The sequence below is a fragment of the Saimiri boliviensis genome, chromosome 6, assembly GCF_048565385.1.
Source record: "Saimiri boliviensis isolate mSaiBol1 chromosome 6, mSaiBol1.pri, whole genome shotgun sequence".
Lineage (NCBI taxonomy): Eukaryota > Metazoa > Chordata > Mammalia > Primates > Cebidae > Saimiri > Saimiri boliviensis.
This window is the reverse complement of record NC_133454.1, coordinates 64,149,953-64,168,830: the sequence shown is the minus strand read 5'-3', so window position 1 is coordinate 64,168,830 and position 18,878 is coordinate 64,149,953. Positions and strand designations below refer to the sequence as shown.

Here is an 18,878-nt window from a genome sequence, read left to right as displayed (position 1 = left end):
TCCTGTATCAGAAATAGAAATATTCATGGAATCCTAATGTTCACGACATGTCGGCCATTTTATCAAGAAAAATTCTACCCTACCAAATACTGGCGTCAGGTAATTGCTCCCCTTGGACTGGATTGCTGTAAGTTAAGAGCAGATATGAGGTCTGAAATAATCCCGGTCTTCCTAGTATGCAGATTTATTATCATGGAATAATAATGGCAGTTTATATCTCTGTTGGGCTCTTTCAGCTCCCATGTTGGCTCATGAGAGTCCCATCACTTTGGTCCCCTTTTATAGTTGGATAGTTGGGCTTGCCAGGGGGCACACAAATTCGGGTTAACTCACTCTCAGGATTCTGGCATTGTAGACACAGAAACACCGACTGTGAAGTTTTATGTAATAGAAACATTGAAAGACTTAGCAATAGGTCTGCCAGGTGACCCTGACTTCTGGCTGCACAGCAAAGGGGGGCGGTTGGGGTGCCAAATGGGGCAACAGAAGGTGAGTTTGGGGCCTGCGGAGCCTCAGGTAATCCAGACCAGTGGGGGTGAACCGGCTGCTCATTTAGACTCCATCCATGGAGGAGTCCTCACCACAAGTCTAAGGATGTAATAAAGCCTCATGCGTTATTTCCTGATACCTGGAGAGAAACACGTACCCTAGAAGTGCTGTGGACTAATTCCGTGGTTCCTTTGTCATTAAAGAAACCAAAATACTGAGAGGTCACCATAAACACAAAAAGGCAGAGAGGGAAAGATTAAATGGTGCTTCATGTCAGGATTTTTAAAGGAAGACAGAATTCTAGTCTGAAGGGAGAGCAGACAGGTCTGGCATTTTGCTTGGGGAGTTCAGTTCTTTGGAGAAAATACAGAAACAAAAAGACCATTCTGATGGTATTTAAAATAGCCCTCTGTCCAGCATATCTAAGTGAGTCTAAATATATTCAGAAATTTTTAAAAGGGTAGATATTAGGCCTGATTCAAGGTATGGAATATGGATTTGAAAGGCTTAGGGTCAGGTGAGTGCCTTTCAAGTAACTTAGCATCACAGATGAAGGCCATTATTGAACAGTGAACCTATGGGGCAGGCCTGTGAGCTTGAGACTGAGCTTCTCCACCTGCCAGCTTGGGAAGAGTATTATTCTGTCCTGCCTGGTGAGCCCCTGTGAGTCACTCGCCCTTCCTTACACCTCTTCCCTTTAATACCGAGCTGTGGCTTACTTGCAAAATCCATGCGCACCCTCCTGGATCCCACAGAAGATATATAAAAAATCATGCCCATAAAAAGGACACGGAAATCAAATTAATTAATTTCGCTTTTTCCCCCACATTTGTTTCTGTCTGTCTGGTACTTTTCCTTTTTAAGCCTGCCATCTCTTTGAAAGTGAGCCGCACAGTGATAATCCATTTTCTTCATTGTAACTCTACACTGTATGTATTCCACATTAAATAATAAAGGAGATTAACAATTAAATCAAAATGAAAAACCACTTGTTTCCTCTCTATAGCCCAAGGGACAGATTTCCTGGGCTGGTGCCAATTTGTCAGTGATGATTAGGGAATATGAGGTAGGAGAAGTGGGCAGAGAAGACAGCTTGAAAGCAAGACAATGTGAATTTGAATATATTCATACACAAGTGAAAAAATGAGATGCTGAGGGAAGGTAAATGAACCAGTGAGAAAGAGCCAGGGAAACTGGACATAACCGGTATAATCCCAATAATTATAGCTAGCTACGAGGGCTGTACCATATACGCCATTTCATTCCAAGTGCTTTACGTGCATAAACTCATTTAATCATTTCAGAAAAGGTCTGATACTGTTCTTCCCATTTTATAGATGAGAAAACTGAGGCACAGGCGTGTGAGTCAATTGCTCTGAATCTAGTAAGTGGTTGGTCTGGATTTGAACCCAGGCTGAGTGGCCCTTCAGTCACATGCAATGTCTGAACAACTCCACAAAAATGGAATGCTTAATGATCCAAGAAAGAAGAGAGAGAAAAGTATCGTGGGAGAAGAAATGAAACAGAAAAATCCAGGGAGAAATAGAGAATAACGAAGTGAAAGAAATAGGAAAGGCCTGGCACAGTGGCCCATGCCTGTAATCCTAACACATTGGAAGGCCGAGGCAGGTGAATCATCTGAGGTCAGGAGTTGGAGAACAGCCTGGCCAACATGGTGAAACCCCGTCTCTACTAAAAACACACAAAAATTAGCCGGGTGTAGTGGTGCGCACCTGTAGTCACAGCTACTCGGGAGGCTGAGGCATGAGAATCGCTTAAGCTCGGGTGGCAGAGGTTGGCAGTGAGCTGAGATTGTGCCACTGTACTCCAGCCTGAGCGACAGAGCAAGACTCTGTCTCAGAAAGAAAGAAAGAAAGAGAAAAAAAGAAAAAAAGAAAGAGGAAAATTGGAGTAGGGGGTTGAGAATGAAAGAAGAATTAATAATAATAATAAAAAAAGCAAAGGATGAAAAGGAAAGACAAAGTGAAGAGAAGTGCAATTGGATGTGGGCATCAGAATGAAAGTTGAGGAGGAGGAAAGAGAGAACAGATGAGAGACCCAGCTGAAGGGAACTGTGTCTTGATGCCTTCCACGCGGCACTGCTCATGCCCTATCTTATTTGACCTTTCCCATGGCATTTCAAGGTAGGTGTTATTAGATGCATTTTACAGAAAGAGAACTGAAGGCCTGAAAGTCTAATGTCCAAGGCCACACAATTAGTTCATGGTGGAGCAGAAGAACTGCTGACAATTACTCAGAAAGAAACTGAAGAATAGCAAATCAATGGAGAAACATACTGTATCCATGGACTGGAAGACTCAATATTGTAAAAATGTCGATTCTCTCCGAATTCATATACAGATTCAATGCAGTTTCCATCAAAATCTCACAAGGTTTTTTGTAGAGATAGATAAAATTATTCTAAAATTTATGTGAAAGGGCAAAGCAAGTAGAATAGTTAAAACAATTTGGGGAAAAGAATAAAGTGGAAGGAGTCAGTCTGTGTAAGTTCGAGAGTCATTACATAGCTGCAGTGATTCAGACTCTATGGTATTGGCAGAAGGATAGACACATAGATTGACGGAATGGGACAGAGAACCCCAAAATAGACCTTTGCAAATATGCCCAACTTATTTTTGACAAAAGTGCAAAAGGAATTCAGTGGAGGAAAGGCAGCTTTTACAACAAACGGTGCTGGAGCAATTACACATTTTTAGGCAAACAAAGAACCGTGCCCTAAGTCTCAGACTTTATACCAAAGTTAATTCAGAATGGATCATGAACTTAAATATAAAACAATAAAACTTCCTAGAAAAAAGCATGGGAGACAACTTCAAGATCTGGGGCAGGCAAAGAGTTCTTAGACTTGACAAAAAAAGCACAATCCATAAGAAGAAAAACTGATCAATTAAACTTCCATCAAACTTAAAAACACTTGCTCTGAAAAAGACTCTGTTAAGATGAAAAGGCAAAATTACAAAGTAGGAGAAAATATTTGCAAATTACATATCTAATAAAGGACTGGGATCTAGAATATATATTTAAAAATCCTCGAAACTCAACAGAAGCAACAACAAAAGCCAATCCAATTAGAAAATGAGCAAAAGACATGAGAAGACATTTTGCCAAGAGGATATGTGGAGGCCAAATCAGCACGTGAAAAGATGGTTAACAGGCCATGCGCGGGGCTCACGCCCGTAATGCCAGCACTTTGGGAGGCTGAGGCGGGAAGATCACCTGAAGTCAGGAGTTCAAGACCAGCTTGACAAACATGTTAAAACCTTGTCGCTACTAAAAATACAAAAATTGGCCAGGCATGGTGGCACACACTTGTAGTCCCAGTTACTTGGGAGGCTGAGGCCAGAGAATCTCTTGAACTCAGGAGGCGGAGATTGCAGTGAGCTGAGATCATACCACTGCACTCCAGCATGGGCGACAGAGCAAGACTCTGTCTCCAAAAAAGAAAAATGAAAAAAAGAAAAAAAGAAAAAAAAAAAGGTCAACAGCATTAGTAAATAAGGAAATGCAAAATAAAAGGTAACACTAGAATGGCTAAAATAAGAAACAGTGACCACACCAAATGTTGGCAAAGATGCAGAGAAACTGGATCACTGATACACTGTTGGTGAGAGTATAAAATGTCATGGTCACCGATATACCCCAAAACCTAAAATGCAATTAAAAAAAAAGTTAAAAATTAAAAAGAAATTGACATAGTCACAATGGAAAACAGCTTGACAGTTCTTTGGGGAAAAAAAAGAAAAGAAAAGAAACATACAACTACCAGATGACCCCTCAGTTACACTTCTGGGCATTTATCCCAGAGACATGAAAACCTATGTTCACATAAGGACCAGTCCACAAATGTTTATCGCAACTTTATTTATAATAGCCCCAAGTGAAAACATCCCAGATGCCTTTCAGTGAGTGAATGGTTCAACAAGCAGTGGTACATTCCCACTACGGAGCATTCCCACCACGGCACATTCCCAATACTCAGCAATGAAACACCACACACACACACACACACACACACACACACACACACACACACCAAGCACACATGCACGCTCCTGAATGAATCTCCAGGAGAATTTTGTTGAGTGAAAAAAGCCAATCCCAAAAGATGACATATTGCATACTGTATAATTCTACTTACATAACATTCTTGAGATGACACGCACAGGCTAGTGGTTGCCAGAGTTTAAGAAAAGGGTGGGGTGGGAGGGAAGTGGGCGTGGCTATAAAAGGGCCACGGAAAAGATCTCCGTGGCGATGGAAATGTTGTTTTCTTACCAGTTACGTATTCGTTTTCGTTTTGGTGGTCTACTGCAGTTTCGCAAGATGCGACCACTGAGAGAAACTGCATGAAGGGAATGGCAGATCTCTGTTTATTATTTCTGAAACTGCATGTGAATCTATCACGATCTCAAAATCAAAACATTTAATGAAAAAATAAAGAATGACTGTAGTAGATAAAGAGGTTGAGTGAAAGAAGCATAAATGCGCTTATGATGAAGAGGATGAGTGGAAAAAAAAAAAAGACAAAAATGGAGGGGAAACAAACCAACCAAGAAAGAGAGATAGGGAGAAGAAGAGAAAGGGAGTAAGATGTGCCCCAGCATGCATGTTTAGGAGGAGTCAGGGGAGATTGAAAGAGACCAAGGAAAGGTGTTCAGGGCCGGGGGCAGGCGCTGGGTCACCAGCAAACCTGTTTCTCAAGCCCCCTTAGAAGGCTGCCCTACCCCCACAGGGCAGCCTGCCTTCACCCCTGCGGCCCCCTGTGCCTCTCCCTAAGAATTTGCAGCACCGATGCCGGAATCTCTCTGGGTAGCTCCGCTGTCCCCAGGCAGTGGTCTGGGAGCTCGGAGGGAGGGCAGGCCTGGTGTGTAAGATCCCACCTTCTAGCTCAGGTGCCTACACAAGGCCTGACCTGTGGTAGGAGCTCCCTACATATTTTTGAGAGCATTTATCTGGTGAAGGACACTTTACAAAGCAGCCTGACTTGGCCGGGGAAGGCTTTATACTGAGACGTCCAGTGGGCTGGCTGCTGGGGCCTGGCACGCGTGGCTTCTGCTGGTGCTGCCGGACAGCCCCCTTGGTGGAGCATAAGCAGCACCTCCCACTGCTCAAGGCTCCAGGCACCAAGTGCTAAGCAGTGCAGTCATCCCTGAGGTTGGGAAACTGGGGGGCACACTCTGAGAGGGAGACACAGGTTTGGCCCCAGGAAGCATCTGAGGTCCTCTTGGTTCTTGCACCACACTCTGCTCCCATTTTTCTTTCTGAGCAGCAGGAAATAGTGTAGGATGATAACATTGGACCTCCCTGATTGTATGGTGGGGTGCCTGAAGTCTGAGAAAACGTGCAGGGTGGGCAACACACCCAGCCCGAACCACCAAGTCACAGGGGACGAGAATGAGACTCCAAACTTGCTCTCTCCTTTCCTCCCCCACCCCTCCACGTCTCCCTCACCCTTACCCTTTCTGTTCCTCCATATTATCCGACCACCCCACTGATTGATCCCTGGTGACCAGGAAGTGCTGTTGCCACCTGCCAACTGGTCAGAGAATCCGTAACCTTTGCCCTCAGGCTGCTCTGGTCCGGAATGATAATGGAAGTTAACATTTAAGCAGTAGCCAGGATCTCCAGGGTCACGCGTTAAAGCTTTGGCTCCGCCATGTAACTTAGCACGGCTCTTGGCAAGGGTTCCCGCCATCCTGGGCCCTGCTGACTAGAATAGCTCCCTTATCAGAATGTCAAGGTAGGAGGAGCTGGATAAGCTGCTGTCCAGCAGGGGCTTCAGAGGCAGCCACTCACGCCAGGCCAGCCCCGGCTGGTAGAATGTCAGAAGGGGAAGCTGTTCACTCTGTTCTAAAAGAATTCCAGAGAAAGCCACTTTACAAGTCTTTTTGAGAAATACGCTCAGGTATTCTTATTCAAATGGCTCACTACAATCCTTTGGATTGGACTCCCATGCTTTTTTTTTTTTTTTTTAAATTCCTCCTTGGCTGACTGCTATCATTATCTGATGACAGATCCACTCTTGGAAACACGGCCAGCTCTCAATGACCTGTCTGTGGCCCACACACAGTGAGCATTTTCATCCAAAAATAGCCCCTTTGAACTACCTGATGGATTCCCTGACCCCTGCCTTCTTTCTACCATCTTTCCACCTTCAGCCTAAAAAGTCAATCAGTATCGGCTCAGAAAATGCAAGTTTTTGCTAACATTCACCTAAACAAAAAGCATAACCCTGCCCCAACGATCACATTCCAAGGTTTTCAAAAATTAATTATTGCTGATACATGATAAGTGATCAAATGTATGGTTGTTGAACGAGTTTTAAAAATGCGAAGTGGATGCAGTTTTCAAGTACATGAAAGCATAGCACACCCATTTGTGGCTTCGCCCACAGCAGACAGAAGAATCAGGTCATTTGAAGGGCAAGTGGGAACTGGAGAATGGGTACTCTAGTCGTTTCTTCCCTCCTGGGGAGTTTACTTCATCACAGATGATTAGAGCAGCCTTCAGAGTCTCTTGAATTCCTGGACAAGAAACCCAGTCAGGAGCTTGCAAAAAGCCCCAGAGGGATCTCACTTTGCACCAGAGGCAGCGAGGCAGGGGAATGCTGTGACAGAGCCTCACGCCTGTCTCTGCTGGACCCACAAATGAACAGCTTTGCACTGCTCTGGATGAGCCAGCAGACTCCAGGGAAGCCATGATGGGGAATCCCACTAAGATCTGACTTCATCCTAGAGAAGGTAGCTAAGCTCTGGGGACAGCCCGGGGCAGAGTGAATGTGGCCCAGCTCCTCTGTGAGCCTCCTCACCCTCGGCTCCTCCTTCAGCCGAACTACTCGCTGGATGGAGCACATTCATTTTCTGCTGAATGCAGGCAGGCTACTTAAATAAAAAATGCTGCCTGTGAGTAATGCCAGCAATTTACAGCAGCTTTTGGAGAGGCCAGAAAACAGCCATGCCTGAGTGGCTGGTTCTCTTTCTGTTGGAGAGCGAGGTATCGGGGCTGGAATATTGCTCTGGGGACAATCCCTGTGCTTTGTGGAATGTATAGGCAAATTCTCCATCCCTTCTTTTTTTTTTTTTTTTTAGATGGGATCTTGCTATGTTGCCCCAATTGGTCTTGAACTCCTGGGCTCAAGTAAGCCTCTTACCTCAGCCCCCTGAGCTGGCAAGTGCTCTATGTGCTGTTTCTTCTGTTTCAGCGGTAGCCCTGCTGCTGCTCTTCCAAGAAGCACATACCCTGTCCAGGCTGTACCCCAGGCCACCCCCCAAAGGCCTTATGCCCCTAGGCAGAACGGTGCCATCTCAGGTGGGCTCTATAGATAGTTTAAAATGCCAACCACGCCGACCAAGCTTTTCACACCACAGTCCGGCCATGGGCCTCTAACTCCCACATCATTCGCTCTGCTCTGTTCATTCCTCGGATTCCAGCAAGCCTGAGGGCCTCATTCAGCCAGATGGTGCGACTTACACCTGGCTTTGAGGAAAAGCAGGGACGTGGGAAGACCAGAGCAGCTTTCAGAATTAGCTTTTGTTAGTGGAAAGACCCTGGATTTAAAGCCAGAGGACAAGAGCTTTGGAAATAACAGCGCTGCCGCCGCGGAGTACTTGGACTTCTATCACCCTCACTCATCTACAAAACAGAAGACTCAAGCTCTGCCCACAGGACTGATGTCAAGATGAGCTCATGAACGTAGCTAGCTCAGCACCTTGGTTTCATAAATATTAGCCTTTTTCTCACATGGAAAAGTGCTTTGGGAACCAGAAAACCCTATAAAGCATGGCTTATGATGAAAACGAGGCACGTTTTGGAGTCAGAGCTAGGAAACAAGATCCCTTTATGAGCTGTGCACCTCAGGCAAGTGGCACAGCCTCTCTGGGCTGCAATTTTTCACCTGTAGAAGGAAGGTGATCATCTCGGCTTATTAAAAGGATTGAAACAGAGTCAAGTACTTGGCAGGTTCCTGTTGATCTTCTTCTGGTGTTTGAAAAGAATTCTGGAACAGGTTCTGGGCTGGCCTTGCTCACAGGTTCTGGGCAGCCCTAGAACTTTGGGGGCTGAACCTGAGGCCCTCCACAGCCCCGGGGAGGTGGGGGGGAGCCCTGTCTGAGGGAAGGCACAGATAAAACCAGGGGGTGACAGCTCTGCAGGGAGAAGCACTGACTGGAGGAGAAGGGGAGCAGTGACAAGGTTGCCCTTCCCAGTTCCCTATCCTCTGTCCTCGAAGCCTTCACCTCTGGCCTTTCTGAACCGTTTGAAAGCTGTTTAAAAAGAGATAGGGAGGTATGCAGGAAGTGACTCTGGCAGTGAGGGGGGCAGAAATCACAAGGCTGTGTTTCCAATTTGGCCACACTTAAAAGAGAAAGCAAGATTAGACAGGGGATCTAAGGTTGAGCGGCCACCGCCCCCACCCTGGCCCTCCCTGCTCCCATTTGAAGGTAGAGTCCTATCAGATGAATAATGTCCGCCCCACCCCACCCCACCCCCTCCTAGTCGCTGTCCTTGCCTCTCACACCACTGCTGGGACATCTGGGGTGCCCCCAGGTAGCCCTGGTCTAGAGCCAGAAGTGGAGGTGTTTACGGCCGGGCTCCCCACGCCCAGGGCGTCCTGCAGCCACGGAGATCTCCAATGTCCTGGCTAAACTTGAGTCCTGCCCTAAGCTTTTCCTTATCCTCCCTGGCTCCCAATCTAGCAGGTTCCCTGTGAAAGCCTGCTGCCCCTGCGATGGACACCCGAGGGTGTCGTCCTCCCGCCAGAACCCAGGAGCCGGGGGAGAAATGGAGGAGTAAAAACGAGAACTTACTTGTTGAGATCGGAGCTGCCGAGTCCCACTGGGGCTAACTTCTGGGGTGTCCCTTAGCGGCAGTGCTGGGGGCGCTCAGGGATTTCGGGGGGACTCCCCAGCCCCTGCCATGACCCCACGGAGGAGCTGTAGCAGGAACCTCTCCCTGTCGTGGGGTCCTTTGGGCAGAGGTGCCTAAGCCATCCTGCCCCTTCACTCGCGGCCCCTTGGGTCACTCCCTTTCTCCAGCGTGAGCAGCTGGAGGCAGTCTCTCTCTCTGTCTCCCCACCCCCCGTGTGTGTGTGTGTGTGTGTGTGTGTGTGTGTGTGTGTGTGTGGTGTGTGTGTGGTGTGTCCCCTCCTCCCTCTCCCCTCCTCTCTACCTCCGTCTCTGGTACGGATGAATCTCTGGGTAGTAACGCGACTGGAAGGGCCACCGGCATTGGCGGCGGGGGGCGGGCTGGGGTGGGGCGGGGGCTCCATGTGATCCGGGACGCCGTCAGCTCGGTAGGACTGTAGGGAGGAGGAAGGCGGCGGGAGAGCCCGGCAGGCGTCCAGCCCTCCGCTCTCCTACCCGCGGCCCCCTGCGCCCTCCCCCGGCTCCCCCTGCCCCCGGCTGCACCCCTGCTGCGGGTGCCAGGGCCCCGCACCTGTGTGTGAGCGCCGCGTGTGCACGCGTGTCCGTGTGTGAGCGCCGCGTGTGTAGTGGGTGCGGTGGAGCAGACAGAAAGAAGGGAGAAACTATTAGGGCAGAAATCTTGGCTCGGAGCCTCGGCGGGGATGCTCGGTCGCTCCGCGGTGCGCCGAGCGGGCGGTTGGCAGCATTTCTCGGCTTCCCGGGAGGGATGCAGCAGATGGGGGAATTCCTTCGGGAAGCCGGGGGAGCCGCAGTCTGGGCGCTGCAGCCCCCGCGCGACGGCTCTGGCACCCGCCGCGGAGGGAGCGTCCGGGGGCCTGATCCGTCGGCTGCAGGTGGAGTAGGTCCAGGGACAGGACCCAGGCCTGCTGTCCCCGGGCTCGCTGCTCACCTCGGACGTTCTCCTCCGGGCGTGCGGCGTCTGCTGGGCGGCGATGGCTGGAAACGCGCCCTGCACGGACCCGAGGCCGGAGCGGCCGGGAGGGAACAGAGCTCAACCTTGCCCAGGCGTGGGCAGAGCCGGCGTCCTCCGCACCGCCTCCCGGCTTTCCCTTTTGGATTCCTCCCTGCCTTGAGGACAGATGATGACCAGAGTGTGTTCTTTAAATCGTGGGGGCCGTAGGAAAGGCAGCTGCCAGGGCACGCTGGAAGGGAGGGCTGCTGTCTGGGTAGGGCCGGCAGGTGCCTCTGAGGACCGGTTGTTCTGGGTGGGCCTTCTCGCCGGGTGGTGTTCCCTCTGGCCCCTCTCTGTCACCCAGCCTTTTTCGGTCAACATCCTCCATGCCAGCCCCCTCTCTCAGGGGCAGACACAACTTGGTCAAAAGCGGGGTACCCCCAGCACCTAGCACAAATGCTAAGAGAATGATGTCTATGACCAGCAAACTGGTTTATTACCTTCCAATGAGAAAAATGCTTGTCACTAATACCGGAGGGCACTAAGTCCATCCTCTCCTGTAAGCACAGTGACATGGAAATGTGGTCTCTAATAGTGGCCTGGGGGTCCTCTTGCCTTGGAGACTAGCGTGCATGCAGCCCACGGCCCAGGCACCCTCCTCTGGGACAGTTCTCAGAGCAGCCCTGCCACAGCGGGCCTCCTGAATGCCGCTCTTCTCTCTGTAGAGGGGGTGATTACTAAATGTGCCACAACGGTCCCTAACAGGAAAGCTCTGTGTCCCCTTAGGGACTCAGCTTGCCCAGGTGCTCACACACCTCACTGTACCTTGGCCGATCTGAGGGCTGAACACTAATGAGGAGAAAGTTCTTAATTCCTTCCTTGCCTAGTTCTTGAGAGAGGCTTTGGCTGTGCAGTTCTCAGGTCCAGATAACACACACTATAATCATCTGCTAAGGCCTGAGAGGGGCGGTTGCTTTTGGATTACGTATAAAGACCACGATATTCCTTCTGCCATTACAAGGTGGCGGCGTGGGGCAGGCGGGAAGGGAGCTGGACTGACTTTAAAGCAAAATATAGGTTTCTCTGGGAAATACTGTTTTCCGAAGAGTCTCTCAGTGATGGGACCTTGGATCAGGAGACAGAAAAATCTGTGTCCAGGTCTCACCTGAGAACTGAAAAATGAGACCTTTGGGGCGTGTAGCCCTGAATGATTGTTGCAAACTTATAGGAGCTTTAGCTTTTCCATGACCAAGCCTCTCAAAGAGCACAGACAACATTTGAGGATAGAAACGAATGAAAAGTACTCAGGGAGGAGTGCAAGGTGCTAAGTGTGTCTTTTATTGTCTGAAAATTGCTTAAGAGGCGATTGAAAGCAACAGAGAATGTTTGTGTATTATCACTGTTAATTAGCGGACAGCCCCACCTCCTCTGTCCCCTTCATCTGCTTCTCTTACCTTCTTTCATCGCACAGGAGACGGCTTCACAATTAAAGATTTTCTCCTTAGAATATGAGACTTGCAGAAAATTACTTTTTCTCCTATTTATAGACATTCTATTTGTATTTATGAGACCTGTAATGTCTCATAAATATTTCCTGTTAAAATATTAATTAAAGGAGTTTGTTGAGTTATACTCTGAAATCCTAACTAAATAGCTTCTAAAACAAATATTTTAAGCATTTTCTCTTGTGTCAGGAGAATTCCTCATACATTCCTTGTATATGTTAATAAGCTTATCTGTAAACAGCAGATATCTATCAAGTAAGGACATATTATTTTGCGATATTTAACATAATACGGTAGCTGCCACCCAGCATAATAAAAAAACAAAACCAGATATTGCCAACACTGAAATCCACATGGGATTACCTCCTCTTCCCCCAAGAGAGAACCAGCAGCCTGAGCCTGAGTTTGATGTTTCTGTTTCCCATGGCTGTTTAAATGCTAAACAGACACACACACCACACACACACACACACACACACACACCATTCTTAGTGAATATTGACCATATAGAAGTATTTTTATGTCCACAAATGCTGTTGGTTGATAGAGGCCTACTGTGTTTAAGACACTTTGACAGGTGCTATGAGAAAGACTAAAGAGTATAATGGGCTCTGATCTGAAATCTCTCGCATCTAATGGAGAAGGTGGCATAACTGTGGTAGGGCAGGGGAGTTAGCAGACAGATTAACAGCATGGGGTTTTAATTCCTAGGTGTTAATTGGGTGCTGGTGTGGAATTGACAGGAATGCTAACACAGCTTGGAGAAGAAGAGCTGGGACTGACTTCTGACCGCAAGGCTATCTAGAGAAGGGAGGTCTGAAGGAGCTGGGGAAGGAAGACTAAGGTCTGAATGTGATGACAGGGAGAGAAGTCGAGGAGCCGGGCTGGGAACCAGGGCTTGGGGAGGCAAGGCTCAGGGCGCTCAGGGACCACAGGAAAGGGGAGGGTTGCTGCCGGGGGATCGGGGAGGTAGAGCCATGATACCAGTGGCTGTAATTAACACAGTGCCTACTATGTGCTAGCTCTGCTCGGTGTTTCATGCAAGTAATTGCTTGTAATTTTTTTGACAGCCTCGGGAGGGAGGTAGGCTTAGCACCTTTCTCTGGAGAGGAAACAGGCTCAGACAAGTCCAGTTCCCTCCCACTGGCAAGAAGATCAGAGCTGCTACCAGAACCCAGTTTTGTTAGTTTCCAAAATCGTATTTCTAATTGCTATGGGCTGAACCGTGTCTCTCCCAGATTCATATGTTGAAGGCCTGATTCCAAGCGTTTTCAAATGTCACTGTATTTGGAGACAAGGCCTTTAAAGGGGTGATTAAATCAAACTAAGGGAGGGCTGCGGTGGCTCCTGCCTGTCATCTCATATTTTGGGAGGCCAAGGAGGGTGCGTCACCTGAGGTCAGGAATTTGAGATTGGCCTGGCCAACATGGGGAAATCTCATCTCTACTAAAAATACAAAAATTAGCTGGGCATGGTGGTGCACGCCTGTAGTCCCAGCTACTTGGGAGGCTGAGGCAGGAGAATCGCTTGAACCCAGGAGGCGGAGCTTGCAGTGAGCCGAGATTGCGCCACTGAACTCCAGCCTGGGTGACAGAGCGAGGCTCTATCTCAAAAAAAAAAAAAAATAATAATAATAATAATAATTAAACTAAGATTATTAGGGTGAGCCCTAATCCAATCTGACCAGTGTCCTTATAAGAAGAGGAACAACCGTGCGGACACTAGGAGAAGGCAGCTGTCTCCCAGCCAGGCAGAGAGGTCTCCGGAGAAACCAACTTTCTTGACAACCTTGATCTTGGACTTCTAACTCCCAGGGCTGTGGGAAGAAATCAATTTCTGTTTGAGCCACCCAGTCAGTGGTGTTTGTTAACAGCAGCCGTAACAAACGAAGATGCTAATCATGCATCTCTGCCTCTCAGAGGAGCCTCATACCCCATCTGGATTTTCTTCTGCAGATTGAAAGCAAGTATTAAAAATTTCTGGGCTAGGGAGAATTATGAGAATCATTGTGAAGATCTCCCTGGGGGTGGTCTGTGGATGATCTATTCACTTACTTATTTCAGTGAAGACATACGGAGCGCCTGTCTTGTGACCTCTGCAGTTACACGGACCGTGTTCGTCTTGTTCACCTCTGGGCTCCACTTGCTCCCAGTGGAGCAGCACAGCATCTGCTGTATAGGAGATGATCAATACATATTTGTCAAATGGGAGAAAGGATATGGGGTAGGTTCTGTGGTTAGAGAAAAATGACAAGACAAACACAGAGCTTGCCTTCAAGGAGCTGACGGTGTGGAGAGACTGGCAGCCAGTGTGTGGTTAGTTTAGGTGGAGCTGAGATTATTGCACAGTGCCATCCAATGGCACTTAAGCAATGAAGAAAGTGCTGCTCAGTATCTTTTCTGTATAATGTGGCACGTGTGGCAACTGCATATGTGAAATGTGGCTACCGTGAATAGGAGAGGAAATTTTAAGTTTTCATTAATTTGCATTTAAGTAGGCACTATGACTGGTGGCGACCGTATTGCACAGTCTAGGATGAGAGGCCGGGAGAGTGCTTGTGGGCTGAGCCCTGGTGCTGGCCTGGGGTAATGAGGCTGCAACAAGGCAGGGGAAGAGACAGCCTTGGGACCCCCCCACCCCTCACCTCCACCTTGTAGTGGGTTGTACAGTCTGGCTGCAACAGTGCCACCACCTGGAATCATGTATGAAATGCAGAATCTCAGGCTCCACCCTCCACCCTTTTAACAAGATCTCCAAGTGACTCCTATGCACACTGGGGTTTGGAAGAGCACGATGTGGAAGACGTAGCTGAGAAAGGGTCAACAGGAGCCCAGAGGAGAAGAGAAATGGAACTGCATGGCTTGGAGCTGAGCTGGGCTAAGCTCCCCTAAATCTCCAGGGGCACTAAGGCCCCCTCCTCCGTGCACACCTTGACCACTCTGATAGAGCTCTGATCACGTGTATTAGGGGTTCTGTGACCTCTCTCCTCTACCTGCAATCTACAAGTTCCTTAAGGGTGTAAAGCTTGTTTTTAAAAAAAAAAAAAAAAAACCCAGTACATATTTACTCAGTGTGCGCATGCCTGAAGTCAGGAACGGGAAAATTAGCAGGAGTAACTGGCTGGGATGGGAGAGCTGCAGTTTGATTCTAGACATGCTGCATGCGTGTCTAACTGAAGGCTGGTGAATTGCCTAAGTGAAATTGTCTGAGAAGAGGCAAGAATGGATGTCTGGAGATGAGGAGGGAGTCGGGGATGGGGTGGAGATTTTGGAATGTCATCCCCAGAGGGGAGAAGAGTGAAACTCTGAGAAATAAGTTAGATATCTGGAGGAGGGTGGAGAGAGAAGGAGAAGAGGCCAGAGTTGGGAACTGTGCTCAGAGCTAGAACAGAGGGAGGAGGATTCAGAACAGGAGATAGAGGAGTGATCAAGATGGATGGGGGCCAGCCAGGCTGGGTGGCAACACTGCCTGGAAAGGAAGAGGAGCAAGAAACAGAGTGGCCAGTGTGCCAGCGTCCCTTGTTAACAGAATATTTCTTTCATAGTATTTATCTCATTAATAGAATAGCCTCGTTAATAAAATATGTCTTCGGTAGTATTTAACTCATGAATTCTGTGTGCAATACAGCAGGGGTCCAAAACAGGTAACCACAGATCCAGAAGAGTCATGGAAAATAGGGCCAATGGGAAAAATAACCCTAATCATTGGCCAGGCTATCAAGCTGTCATTAGTGAGTTTGCAGGACGCATTAAAGACGCCTCCTGTTCATCTCAGAACCCAAAGCAGACATGCTGTCTGGGAAAGTGGCCTGATATTCACGCTGATGTCTCGGCTTCTCCCAGTAGATGAGCCATCCACCTGTCACTGGATGATCCCAAATTCACTTTTCATTGAGTGTCACTGAATTCTGACCATAGGGAGCACCAGGGGTAGTTTCAGCTTCCCTGAAACAAGCTTCCCGTTCCTGAATTTCCGCTCACTTTCGAGTCCAGACCCAGGTGCCTGAGAGAGGCATCTGCCACAGCTGACTCCGTAAGTGAATGTCTGTTCCTAGAGGGCAGGGCACTTAGCCCCAGCACGTGGTCCCCAGCGCTGAGCTTCCGGTTATTGCACCACTAGGGGCAAATGATGTTTTTCTTCCCATTCAGTGAAGTGGGATCCTATTTGGCAAGGAAAGAAAATAAACGACTTTAATTCCTTCCTAACTTTATTGATAACAAACTCAATTCGGTTTTGTGGAAAACAGACAAGCTGACCAGCAAGCACCCGCCCTGCCCCGGTGCAGTTTCCACAAGGGAGGCAACAGCACCATCTAGTGGTTGAAGGACATTTCGCACTAGGGAGAATACATGTATTTATCTACTTTGATCTTTAGTTTTTGTTTTTTTAAAGTGATCTATTTGAGGCATCACATTCTTCTATGTCATTTGAAACAAAAGCAGTTGGGTTTCCTCTTTGACCATCTTCCAGTTTCCAGAGGTCACCACTTTTCATTTATTTTGGTTATTTTTTCCCCCTGGTTTTGTCTCTAAATGACATGCTTCTAGCAATACTTCTAGATGCTTCCGTCTTCAGAGACCACCTATAAACTTTCCATCATCGAAGATGGAAACATGACTCTCTTTCCTCCTCTGTCCCTACCACCGTTTCTCGTTCAGCAAGGGAACTGTGTCACAATTTTGGTTGGATGAATACTCAGTTTTAATATTTTTATTTTGTAGCTGATCCATGCAGCAAACCAGATTGCTTTATCTTTCCTGCACAACTTTTTTGCCTTCTCTAAAGGGAATAATTATCTTGATTTGGTTTGTGTAGTTGTGTAGTTTGTCTTTGCTCTCATTGCCAATTTTTTTTTTTTTTTTTGGCAATGGAGTATCGCCTTGTCACCCAGGCTGGAGTGCGATGGCACGATCTTGGAACACTGCAACCTCTGCCTCCTGGGTTCAAGCGAGTCTCCTGTCTCAGACTCCTAAGCAGCTGAGATTACAGGGTGTAAGCTTTACCCCACCACGCTCAGGTAATTTTTGTATTTTGGGTAGAGATGGGGTTTCCTTTCCCATATTGGCCGGGCTGGTCTTGAACTCCTAATCTCAAGTGATCATCCTACCTTGGCCTCCCAAAGTGCTGGGATTACAGGCATGAGCCACCATGCCTGGCCTCATCATCAATTTCAATGCAAAAATTTCCACCTATGGTTTCAATATCCTCTCAAGATGTCCAGATGCAGCAGAATTCCTACTGATGCCATCTGGAGAAATCTCCATGACACCTTTTGCTCTCTTGGGTCTGGCCTGGTTGCCCTCTCTGCCTAGTGCACAGCTGGCTTTCTGGCATCTCTGTTTCCTTTGCCTCACTCCTATATTGCATTCCTGTTTCCTGAATTCCATACGTGTTTCTTTCTTAGTTCACGCTCTTACTTTTTAGGAAGAATACGTCCTACAATCGCTTCCTAGGAAAGAGAACATGCAAGATACAATTTTAAGACTGCATATCTCAGAAGATCTTTATTCTATTCAATTGACAGCTTGGTCAGGTATAGAATTCTAAATGAGAAATTGTTTTTCTTCAGAATGTTAGAGGGATTTCTTCTTCCTCCACATTTCAACTATGTTGTTAGATGCCCAAAGCAAGCTTCATTCCTGATCCTTTTGCGGGTCCTCTTTCTCCTTTCTGTAAACTAGCTGGACCTTCTCTTAGTGAGTAGTGGTGTGAAATTGCACAATGCTGTACCTTGCTGTGGAACTGTTTTCATCCATTGTACAGGATACTGGGTAGCCCTTTTAATCATTGCCTTCCCTTCTGGGCGAGTTTCTTGCAATGCTTCTTTGATAATTTCCTCCTTCCTATTTTCTCTGTTCTCTCTTTCTGGAATTCCTCTCACGTAGATGTCAGATCTCAGAAACCTCTCATTTCCTCATCTTTTTTCTCTACTTTCATCTCTTTGTATTTTTGCCCTATGTCCTGCTAGATCTCAACTTTTTTCTTTCAACCCTTCCATTGAGATTTTTATTTTTCTCTCATATTTTAATTTCCAAGCGCTCTCTTTTTTTATATTCCCTGGAGGATTTTTGGAGCATCCTCTTTATTTGAAATGTTCTTCCTCCACAGACTCTGTTTCCTCCAAGATGCCTTTTCATGCTGTGTGTTTTCGTTCTGTCTTTCCTTGGATGTCTGGTAACCTGGCAAGAGGAGGCTCTGGGACTATGAAATTGACATCTGTCAAGTTCCCTAGAGGGTGCTCTGGCAGGCCATTTTATTACAGGAACATGTGGTATCAGATTTTCCTTGGGGGAAAGTCAGATTCCTCAGGAAGAGCTCTTTCAATCTCTGCTTGGAGGGTTGGGTGTGCACCACCAGCCGTCTGAAACCTGAAGTTGGAGGAGACAGTTGGGGGTCTTGACACCTAGCATGAATAAGTTTACTTAGTCATCCTTTGCAGTGGGGGTTGGGGGTGGAATAATAAGCCCATTCTTAATGGTTATATGTGTTTTTCAGCCAAGAGACCCTTTGTTTTCCAGTTTCCAGAGAACAAATCTCTAGGCTTCTACCAGGAAGGGCTGGGAGAAGTCTCCCGTGTAGGCAGGGGAATGGGAGGCCTAACTAGGGTACTTCCTGGATGGACTCTCAACCCATCCCCGTTCCTTTTGGTTGCCTCCTTCACCCCCTATTTCCAGAGGTAGACAGGGTCTTAGACATCTAAACCTTTCAGGATTCTAAAGTGTCGATTGCACTGGTTCCTGTTTTTTCTTTTCCTGCACAAGCGTAGGAATGCATCTGCTTTCTCGGTTTCAAGAGAGTTGTTATTGATTCCTCGCTAGTTCTTCTCGCCCTTCAGGGTTTACGCTTTTTAAAAAAGCTGTTGTTTTATTGGGGTTTTGAATGGGAGCAAAAGTAGAAGCGTTTATTTAACTTTCCATCTTTATGCTGAAGTCATTCATTCGTTTTTAATCACCTGTTCACAAACATTCTTGACCCCTCCTATGCAGTAGGCTCTCCAGTAGATTCTGATGTGCACTGATGAATAAGGCTGTGTTTCTGGCCCCCACAGGG

The 18,878-nt window shown here is 47.5% G+C and overlaps 1 protein-coding gene across 1 annotated transcript in view; it reads right to left on the bottom strand.

The window, feature by feature from the left end:
- Window positions 1-9,733, bottom strand: part of KCNJ5 (potassium inwardly rectifying channel subfamily J member 5) — a 28,149-nt gene extending 18,416 nt beyond the window's left edge. Inside the window, exon 1 of the mRNA XM_003923513.4 lies at window positions 9,315-9,733. The gene's annotated coding sequence lies outside the window, so the exon portion shown is untranslated. The remainder of the gene's footprint in view (window positions 1-9,314) is intronic.
- Window positions 9,734-18,878: the final 9,145 nt, after the last annotated feature.